This window comes from Triticum dicoccoides, chromosome 7B (assembly GCF_002162155.2).
Source record: "Triticum dicoccoides isolate Atlit2015 ecotype Zavitan chromosome 7B, WEW_v2.0, whole genome shotgun sequence".
Lineage (NCBI taxonomy): Eukaryota > Viridiplantae > Streptophyta > Magnoliopsida > Poales > Poaceae > Triticum > Triticum dicoccoides.
Genome location: NC_041393.1, coordinates 472,663,386 through 472,674,192, shown reverse-complemented (window position 1 = coordinate 472,674,192; position 10,807 = coordinate 472,663,386). Strand labels below are relative to the sequence as shown.

Sequence of the window (10,807 nt, the reverse complement as noted above, 5' to 3'; positions counted from 1 at the left end):
GGGTTATAGAGGGGGGAGGGCCGGCGCGCCGGCGCACGGGTTTTCTGGAGCTTTCCGGGGGGCGGTCGGAAACGGACGGAAAAGGGGGCGATGGAGCACGGGAGCGCGCGCGAGAAGGGGCGGGGAGAGGGGAGATCTCTTAATTGAGCGGACGGAGTGAGGGAGTCGGATGGTTGGAAGCTGGGTGTGATCGATGACGACGACCTGAGGCGAGGGGGTGGCTTGCCGTGCGGAGAAAAACGGCCTCTGGACTGGACTGCTTTTGTTTTAATGCTGGCTGTGTCTCGGGTTTGGGATCGGGCTCATGGGTCAGAGGCGTGACCACGGCGGCAGCGCCTCGAGGGGAAAGGGTCAAGCGGTGACGTGCTCGCCCCGTTGGGGCCTCCGAATTCGCCACGAATCAACGCCGTCGATGTGGAGGATGTGACATGATGATGATGGACTTAGATCTCACACGCCCACTGGTTCTAACATTGTTTTCTGCGTCTTGGATCTTGGACAAGAGAAGATCCGGCGGTAGCTAAGAGAATCATGTACGTCCAGGATACTTTTAATTTTTCTTCTTCGAGAAACACCTTACACGAAACAAGCATTTGCCCAGCTTTATATATAAAGTCTGAACGGCCGAACCGATACAACGTGATGGGAAAATCCACAAACAGCTTCTCAAAACAGGCTTTTGCTTCGCTTTATATATAAAGCAAACACCGAACGAAGTACAAGGCCGAACAATACAAAGTGATGGGCAGCTCCCATATAATGCCGATCCTAAACTACATGTATCAACTTTATATATAGTCTGAACCGCCGAACCAATACTTGGTGGTGGTGAAGAAATCCCCAAACAAACAAGCCAAAAGGAAAACAAACGACAACCGAGTGGGTGGCGAGAACGCCACCAACCCGAAGCCGAGTACGAAAACAAAGAGGAATAAATCCTAGCACAAGGCTACCTCGACTATGAAGCGTGCCGCCTTAGGAAACCACCAAACACCGACGCACCGAACACGCCAAGCTGTAGCCAGAGAGGGCAAGCGTATGTGTCACGTCTTCAATATGTGGCTCTGTCCTTGATGGACCCCCAAGTTTCTTTTTCTCCTTTTCTTTCTTTTGTTGTTGTTTTTTGTTATTCCATATGCACACACTGCACACACTTGGGCCTCATTCGTTGCTGGACCGTTGCACTATGCTGCTTCTGGCCCAAACATGTTTTTTCTCTGCTCTGTTGATTTATCATTTTCCAGTGCATGCATACTTACAGAAAATGCCCCCTATTTTGTATTGTTAATAACTAAATATACATGCGTCCAAATTAAACAAATCATATATGCAAAATGCTTAGAATTTTGTATAGTTTCACTTTCACAATATCCAACTTTCATCCATGTTTAAAATGGTTAAACGTGTTGTTTGAATTAATTTGCATAAATGGCATGTTAAAATGGTTTGTTTTGTAAGTAGCTAACCGTAGCTCCAAATTAAATAAACTCTATATGTAAATGCCTAGAAAAATGCATAGTTTAACATGGCACACTTATTTTGCATGCTTAACAACTCTAAAATATGGTTTTAGGCAGAACAGTAGCAAATTCAAAAATTACACATGGGGATTTTCTAGAATTGTTGTTTGTTGTTTTCGACTTATTTAAATTGCCTAGATAGGTAGATTAATTATGCTTCACCTCTTGCCATGTTAACCAACATTTAGAGTTGATGAAAGCATAAATGAGAGTGAACTAAATAATTAGAATGTGGGGTTTTGTTCACTTAATTTGTAGTATCGTCTGTTGCACTTTGCCATGTCATGCCTCATTAAAATGGACATGCATCATACTTGATTGTGCATCATGCCATGATTATGTTTGTATGTTTACCACGTTGTTTGCTTCTTTCCGGTTGTGCTTCTTCCTGATAGTTCCGATAGCGTTTCGGAGTGTGAGGATTCGTTCGACTATGCCCGTTCGGCTACTTCATGGATTCGATCTTCTTTCTAGTGGGATTTCAGGCAAGATGACCATTACCTTGGATATCACTACTATCTTTGCTTGCTAGTTGTCTCGATGCTATCGCTATGTCGCGCTACCTATCACCTGTTTGTCAAGCCTCACAAATTGCCATGATACAACATCTAACCTTTTCCACCCTCCCAGCAAACTGTTGTTTGGCTATGTTACCGCTTTGCTCAGCCCCTCTTATAGCGTTGCTAGTTGCAGGTGCAGTGCAGGTTGTTCCATGTTGCGACATGGTTATCATGGGATATCACAATATCTCTATTTAATTAATGCATTTATATACTTGGTAAAGGGTGGAAGGCTCAACCTTTTGCTTGGTTTTTTGTTCCACTCTTGCCGCCCTAATTTCCGTCATACCGGTGTTATGTTCCTTGATGGGCACTCCTAACACATGTGGGTATATGGGGACCCCCTAACCAATCGCTTAGGAAAGAACTCTTCCAGCAAGGCCCAACATTGGTTTTAAAATTTGCCAACATAATAATATTGAATTAATTAATTAACTCATAGGGCGTCATGAACCCGAGGATTCTTTATTCCACATAATATAGGTGGGCCAGTGCCGATGGTGTTAGTCCAAAATAGAGTCGTTTGCTGCTTCCCTCGGGGCAACTCAGGTCTCAGTTGTTGTACGATGTGCTCATACGGTCGTCCCCTGAGAACGGGATACGCGGCTTCTATCGGGATTGTTGGCACAGCGGGCGGTCTTGCTGGTCTAGTTTACCTTTGATGAGAGGCGGGTCCACCAGAATTCCTTATCGTAAGCATCGTGTCCTTCATGGTGTGAGGATGATCCATCGGATGCGCGTGGTAATTTATAACGGACCACTTGGAGCACCCATGCAGTGTTAAATCTTTTCGAAAGTCGTGCTCGCGTTATGTGGCGACTCGAAAATTTATAATATCCGATTTGTAGAGAACTTGACACTTAACTTCGAATAAAATACACCAACCGCGTGCGTAACCATGATCGTCTCTTTTCGAGGGAGTTTGGGAAGAGAACACGATGGGGTTATGTTTGACTAGTAAGTAATACAGGATCACTTATTGATCATTACTAGTTGTGACCGTTATGCGTAGTTTACTCTTCTTGTCTTGTACTCGTAAGGCTGCTGCTGATGCATGGGTGCTTAGATGAGGTGCTAAGCACATTAAATATCTTAGCAACTATACTCCCCAATGCATAGGTGCTTAGCTTATGGTTGCTAAGCTTGCTTCATTTAATGATTTAGCAACTAAAGTTCTTCATGTATTGGTGGGCTTCCTTCCTTTAAATGTTTTGTCTAGGTTCACGTGCTTAGCATTGTTTCTTTCTAGGGTCACCACGCTCATCTCTCTTCTCTTAAATAACTTGCCACATCAGATTTTTTTGCCTACGTGGAAGGCTTAGCACATGTACAAGATGGAGCATTGGGAGGGGCCTAAGTTTGCTACCATACAATGCTTAGTGCTTGCTGCAACCTCACCACTTATCCATTCCATACCCATTAAACTTTGTTAGTCTTGATACCCATGGTAATGAGATTGCCGAGTCCTCGTGGCTCACAGATTACCACAACAACAGTTGCAGGTACATGTAATGCGATGATTTGATGCAAGAGCGATGCTTGCTTGTTTCGAAGTTCTTCTTGCTTCTTCTTCCCCGGTCAAGGGTTAGGTTCCTGGTCGGCATCCTAGACTAGCAGGGTAGATATCGTTCGGGGTTTTCATTTGTTTTCATCCATAGTCGGATGCTGCTCTTCTGTATGATGTTCATTGTATTCATGTGGCGATTGTATGCCTTTTTATGTATCCCCATATAGTTTTAAAGTTCTTGAAGCGAGGAGTCCAAATATATAAAAAGTTTCATAAATGAGTGTATAATTTAAAAGATATGATTGGTTTAAATTGTCTAAGATGAAAGAAGTCTATGAATTTGTTCTGCAGGTAGACTGAGAGGAGAGACATGCATGTGTATCTTCTATGACAAAAGGTGTACTTTGGGCCCATTAAGCTGACACTAATTTGACTAAAAGAAAGATAAAAATATATTTGTGCTATACATCTAGGTGGGTCATACATTCTTACAAATCTCAGAATAAATTAGTGGTCTCAGATGTCTATACCACTATATAGTATGCCAATAGCTTCAAATATTAGCCGTTGGATATGCTCCATCCAACGGTCGAGAGATGGCAAATCTGAGCATTACCATCCGTTGGATAAAGTTTTCAACTTACAGGATTCTGCCACGTGGCCTTCTAATTGAACCCCCAACTCTACCATCTCATGTGTTCTAGAAACTCCCCTCAAGTTAGGGTTTCATCTCCTCCCGGCGGTGCCTTGGCGATCGACGTGGAGACCTCGCTCCCCTGCCTCTTTCAACCATTGTGGGGGTCCGGGAGCCGTGGTTCTTGACCGCCCAGCTGTGGAGGAGTGCTCGGGGTCCTCCTGTCCGCGGCAACCAAGGTTTCTCGGACAAGAGATCAGGATGGCAGGCTCGACAGCGGGCTCGGACGCTGCGATGAGCGATGTTGAAAAGATGATGGAGTCGGGGCTGAAGGAAGAAGATCTTATTGACATAGTTGTGGAGGATGGAGACATACCAGAAGAGGAAGCCAGATGGATGGCGATCGCGCGAGTCCACCATGACAAGCCATATAGCCAATATTGGTTCTTCAGGAACATGCGGGTCGCATGGGGTCTCGCCCAGGAGGTTAAGTTCCGACCACTTGAGGACAACCTCTACACCCTTCAGTTTTCGTGCTTAGATGATTGGGAAAGAGTCATGGAGGAGGGGCCATGGACGTTCAAAAAAAAAGTGGTGGTGATTGAGCCTTATGATGGATACACCAGGCCATCCTCGATTGAGCTGAATAAGGTGGAGATATGGATCCAGATCCACGACCTCCCAGACCTCCTGTTTCGTATGCTCAAACCACTAGCATCAAGTGTTGGTGAATTTATATTTGCCGAGCCAAAATCCCAAGACTTCGAAGGAAATTTCTTCAGAGTAAGGGTGAAGACTGATGTGACCAAACCACTGAAAAACGTTGTATCGTTGGTACTGAAGGGGAAGAGGAAGATTTTCCTCGTCAAATATGAGCGACTGCCAGATTGGTGTGCTGTTTGCGGGCATTTGAGTCATCTGTTCAAGGAATGTGGCACTGGTATCCACCCTCCTTCTGCACTAGTTTTCAAAAACCTACGTGCCGAGTGGTTCAGGGGGGCAGGAAGAGGCCCGGGAGAAGGAAGAGATGCAGGAGGCAGCAGGGGCAGAGGCAAGTCAGGCCGGACCGGACATCGCGGTGGAGGCCGGACAGGTGGCGGCCCTAGCTCATCCACAAGCAATCCCATCCATGATACAACAATGTCTGAAGTTGATGCAAACAGAAAGAGGGATGCCATAGAGGTGGTTCAACCTCAAGGAAAAACGGTGGTAGAACCGGCTGCTTCTGTTGAGGGGAGCAATCTTCTCGCACTTCCGCCGGCTACAGTACCTCCAAGCCCATCCAAGCAAGACCCAAAAAGGACTAAAACAGTGGTGGATCAAGTCGAAAAGAACTCAGGGAAGATTACCCCAACAAACAAAACTGATGCGCGTTTGGCGGGCCTCCCAGGGGGATCGCACCTAGCGCAATGAGTATCCTAACATGGAATTGTCGTGGGGCTGGCAAACCCGCGACAATTCATGAGCTTCGTGATCTAACAAAGCAACATGCCCCCTCTATTGTATGCATTCTAGAAACTCAGATAGAGGGCTCCAGAGTGGAGAATTTAGTAGGAACTCTAGGTTTTGATAAAAGTTTTGCAGTTAGCAGTTGTGGTAGAAGTGGTGGGCTTGGTATTTTCTGAAAAGATGAAATAAAGGTTGAAGTTATAGGGTACTCCTAATATCATATTGATGTCATCGTCGATGAGCTTGTTGAATCTCAAACAAGGGTGACCTTTGTGTATGGCGAGGCACAAGTAAATGAGAGATACAAAACGTGGGACACCCTCCGGGGAATAGCTGGTGCTAGCAATTTGTCGTGGGTGGTGATGGGAGATTTTAACGAAGTTATTCATGCTCATGAACACAATGGAGTAGGCCAACGCAGTCAGGCCTAGATGGACGCCTTTCGGGATGCACTGGACACTTGTGGCCTTGCTGATGTAGGCTACACCGGAACTGATTGGACTTTTGAAAAAAAGGTGACAGGAGGAACATACACGAGAGTAAGGCTATACAGGTGTGTGGCAAACACTGCATGGCTCTTGGCCTTCCCGTCTCTGGTAGTGGAACACAAGAACGCGACATCTTCTAACCATGTACCTATCTGCTGCGGTATGAGGACAAACCAGCAAGCAAGAGGGGCCCTAAACCTTTCAGATACGAAACTTGCTGGGAGAGGGATCCAACACTTGTGGCGGTGTTGCAAGCTGGGTGGACACAGACAGAAGGGGTTTTGGTGCAATCAATGCATGAGCGGCTGTCGCGCGTATCGGGAGATCTATCTGCATGGGACAGAAACCACTTTGGGAACGTGCGAAGGAAGATCGCTCAATTGCGGAGTGAGCTGCAGCAGTTGCATGAGGCACAAGGAAGAGCGGGGCCAACACATGCAGAAATAAAGATCAGCGGTCGGCTGGTGGAACTATTCCATAGAGAAGAGATGCTTTGGAGGCAAAGAGCTTGCATTGATTGGCTAGTCCACGGGGACAAAAATACATACTTCTTCCACTTGAGGGCGTGTAGACGCAGGCGGAAGAACAGCATCAAATCACTCCTTCGTAGTGATGGCCAGTTGACAGAAAACTCAGCCAAGATGGAGGAGATGGCAACCTCATTTTATAAAGAATTATACAACTCAGAAGGGGTTCAGGGGATGGAGCAGGTTCTTCAAACGGTCCCAAACAAGGTCACATTAGATATGAACGAAATGCTAAATGCTCCTTATACCCAAAAAGAAGTGAAGACAACGTTGTTTCAGATGTTCCCAACCAAAGCCCCCGGTCCGGACGGGTTTCCAGCTCACTTCTTCCACCGTCATTTGGAGTTATGTGGAGAGGATGTAACTTCCGCAGTGTTGAGAATTGTTGAAGGGACCGAATCAGCAGAGAGTATTAATGATACAATATTGGTCCTAATACCTAAGGTAAAAAATCCAACTTTGTTATCCCAGTTCAAGCCTATTAGTTTATGCAATGTTTTGTATAAAATTGCCTCCAAAGTGATTGCAAACCGTCTGGTGCTACCGGAAATAATTTCAGAGGAGCAATCAGCTTTTGTCCCAGGAAGATTGATCACTGACAACATCATAACCGCATATGAATGCTTACATTTCATGAAGAGGAATAAAGCAAAGAAACACCAGGCTTGCGCGCTAAAACTTGACATGATGAAGGCCTATGACAGAGTTGAATCAAGTTACTTACGGGCAATCATGCTTAAGTTGGGTTTTAACAAGAGATGGGTAAGTATTGTCATGAACCTTGTTACGACTGTAAAATTCTCTGTCATGTTTAATGGGAAGAAACTAGAAGAATTCATGAATTCATTCCATCAAGAGGGATAAGACAAGGGGACCCAATTTCTCCATATTTGTTCGTGCTGGCAGCAGAGGGCCTTTCGTGCCTACTAAAATCCAGAGAGTCATCCAGATTGCATGGGATACAAGTGGCACCGTCAGCGCCATCGGTAAACCATCTTTTATTCGCCGATGACAGCCTGCTGTTCTTTAAGGCAAATAATGGGGAAGCTCAAGAGGTGAACCTAGTGTTAGACCAATATTGTCAAGCTTCCGGACAAAGGATCAATCACACTAAATCATCCATCTTCTTCAGCAAGGGGGTGCCTGAGAATACAAGGTTAGAAGTCAAAAACTTACTGAATGTTCCTAACGGAACTTTGAATGAAAAATACTTGGGTATGCCGTCCGATATTGGCAGCTCAAAAAATGGTGCATTCAAATATCTTAAGGACCGGTGATGGAGCAAGGTACAAGGATGGATAGAAAACGCTTTGTCCTCGGCTGGAAAGGAGGTTTTAGTGAAGTCAGTAGCACAGGCTATTCCGGTCTTCTCCATGTCATGCCTCAAGCTCCCAAGAGGTCTCTGTGAGCATCTAAACATGTTGATCAGAAAATTCTGGTGGGGAAGTAAGAATGGAAAGCGCAAGCCACATTGGGTGTCGTGGAAAACCATGACGCAGCCAAAGAGTATGGGGGGACTGGGCTTGAAGGATTTCGAGTTATTTAACATGGCCATGTTGGCCAGGCAAGCATGGTGACTTTTGCAAAATCCAGATTCTCTATGTGCAAGAATTCTAAAGAGTATATACTATCCCAACTCCTCGATTCTGGAAGCAACGCTTGGGGGTCACCCAAGCCAAATTTGGCGCGCTGTGGTGGAAGGAAGAGATACGTTAAAGATTGGATTGATAAAACGCATTGGAAACTGCCAATCCACAAGCGTATGGAATGAGAACTGGCTCCCCAGGGATGAAATGATGAGGCCCTACGACTGCCTGTCACCCAAACCACCTTCAATGGTTTCTGAACTAATTGACGCAACAACAGCCTCGTGGGACAAACAAAGGATCGCTGAGATTTTTATGCCAATGGACGTACATGTGATAATGGGTATCCCCTTATGCACCAGGAATACTCCAGACTTCTGGTGTTGGCATTTTGAGAAAAGTGGAAACTTTACAGTAAGATCGGCGTACAATATGTTGGTGGCGACCCGGCAGCGAAGGGAGGCATGGCTGGAAGGCTCGCCTGGACCGTCGAGCTCAACCAGGGAGGCCACCTCTTGGAAATCACTATGGAAGACGCAGGTCCCAGGCAAGGTCAGGATGTTCTTATGGCGATTATCGAAACAATCTATTCCCACCAACGATGTTCGTGCGCATCGAAACATGGCTGATTCGAGCGTGTGTGGCTTCTGCGGAGCCGAAGATTCATGGAGACACTCTCTGGTTGAGTGCACTATGTCTAGGTGCACATGGGCTATGGTAGATGAGGATCTTGCTCAAGCAATAGTGACAACTGTAGAGCCCCATGCGAAACAGTGGTTGTTCACACACATGGAAGCTCTACCCCATGAGCGGTTTGTTAAGCTCTCTGTGACTTTGTGGGCTATCTGGGCAGTGAGGCGGAAAGCAATCCATGAGGGGGTTTTTCAGAGTCCACAGGCGATATCCAGCTTCATTGAGCGCTATCTTCAGGAGTTAACTATGACAAAGGATGTGGTGCTGCCGCATGCAAGAACCACAGCGGCCCCTATGGGCGTCCCGGTGACGAGACCTAAAGCTCCACCTGAAGGTTATTGCGAGGTGCATGTTGATGCGGGAGTTCATTTTGCAAGACGTGGATCAGCCGTGGCTGTTTGTAGAGATGGCTCTGGAAACTATTTGGGTAGTTTAGCTCTAGTTATTGATGGGATGCATGATCCGGCTGCACTGGAGGTCATAGCCTTGCAGGGAGGCGCTAGCATTAGCGGCTGATCTAAATGTTCAAAACCTGGTGATAGCTTCTGACTCTAAACAAGCTGTGGGTGACACCAATAGTGGGGCAATGGGGAGCACTGGAGCCATTATCAGAGAGATCAAGCTGCAATCTTTGCTTTTTAATTGTAATTTTACTTTCAAAAGTCGTGTCCTTAATTATGAGGCACACGCTTTAGCCAAACATTCTCTTAGGCTACAGCACGGTATGGTTAGGCCAACCTCATGACCAAACTTGTATCCCACCTTGTGTGGTTTTCGATGAAGTCTTCCCCTAAAAAAAATGTGTTCTAGAAACATCTTTTCACATGCTTATTTGATACTCCAATAATAAAGAGACCAGAACAATCTGGATTCTAGAGAGATAAGAACTAAGTTAATTCTTGTCCAATACAATTCTACGGAAGGAAATACATATTCAAATGTATTTTTCCATGCTTTTATTGCACGTACAATTTACTAGTACCGTAAGTGACGCAACCACACAAAATGACTTTGCTGCATTGAGTCTTCCAACCAAAAATATGAGCACCGGAAACTTAAGTCATAAATGAACAAACATCGCTTTTATTAAACTGCTGGTAAGCTCTACAGAAAAACAACATGCAGCGCTACCTTATTCGTCTCTCCTGCAAACATCGAACCTACTCTTGATGTTCAAGTTCTCTTTGCACAAAGATGAGACTAGCTAAGTGAATTATTAGCTTTCCCAATACTAACGTCAACAATAGTTGCTGCAGATCATCTGCTCCATTCCTTTCCGATCGACCGACTGTGAAGCTTATAGTTAAAATTAAACCACCGTTGTAACAAATCCAACACATTGCTCCACTATGCTCGATCTGAACCGTACATCGTCAATCGGGCAGCCCACGCGCATCCATGCTCTACCTATGGGGAGTTAACCATTATATCTGGAATGAGGTGATTTCATGAGGGAAATGTTATCCAAGGGACCAAAATCCTGGCGAACACCCCCAGAGCCGTCAGATCTATCCTGGCGAACGCCCCCAGAGCCATCAGATCTAGATCTGACGGTGGCAGTTTTCTGCCAAAATCTCCCGGAATTCAAACAAACTGTACACATAAAATGCCACCCCCTGTCTCACCCAGTACACATAAAATGCCATCAGGGGGTTAGCAAATGCCATCAGGGGCTAGCGGGGTCCTTTCAAGATCCGGGCAAGCACCAGGTGTACTGTAGCTGAAATGGCATGTTTTATTTGTGAGAACTTGCTCATGGCCAGAATTTATAGCACAGTCAAAGCTTTTCACTGAGCTTGCCGCGCTGGGGGAGCTTGACTTGTATGCTGCCTCCAATCTGTGA

At 45.7% G+C, this 10,807-nt stretch overlaps 1 protein-coding gene across 2 annotated transcripts in view; it reads right to left on the bottom strand.

Annotated features, from left to right (window-relative positions):
* Window positions 1-10,027: 10,027 nt before the first annotated feature.
* The window catches only part of LOC119337424 (1,4-alpha-glucan-branching enzyme 3, chloroplastic/amyloplastic-like), a 33,649-nt gene continuing 32,869 nt past the window's right edge, over window positions 10,028-10,807 (bottom strand). For both annotated transcript variants that reach the window (XM_037609552.1, XM_037609553.1), the window contains exon 22: window positions 10,028-10,801. The gene's annotated coding sequence lies outside the window, so the exon portion shown is untranslated. The remainder of the gene's footprint in view (window positions 10,802-10,807) is intronic.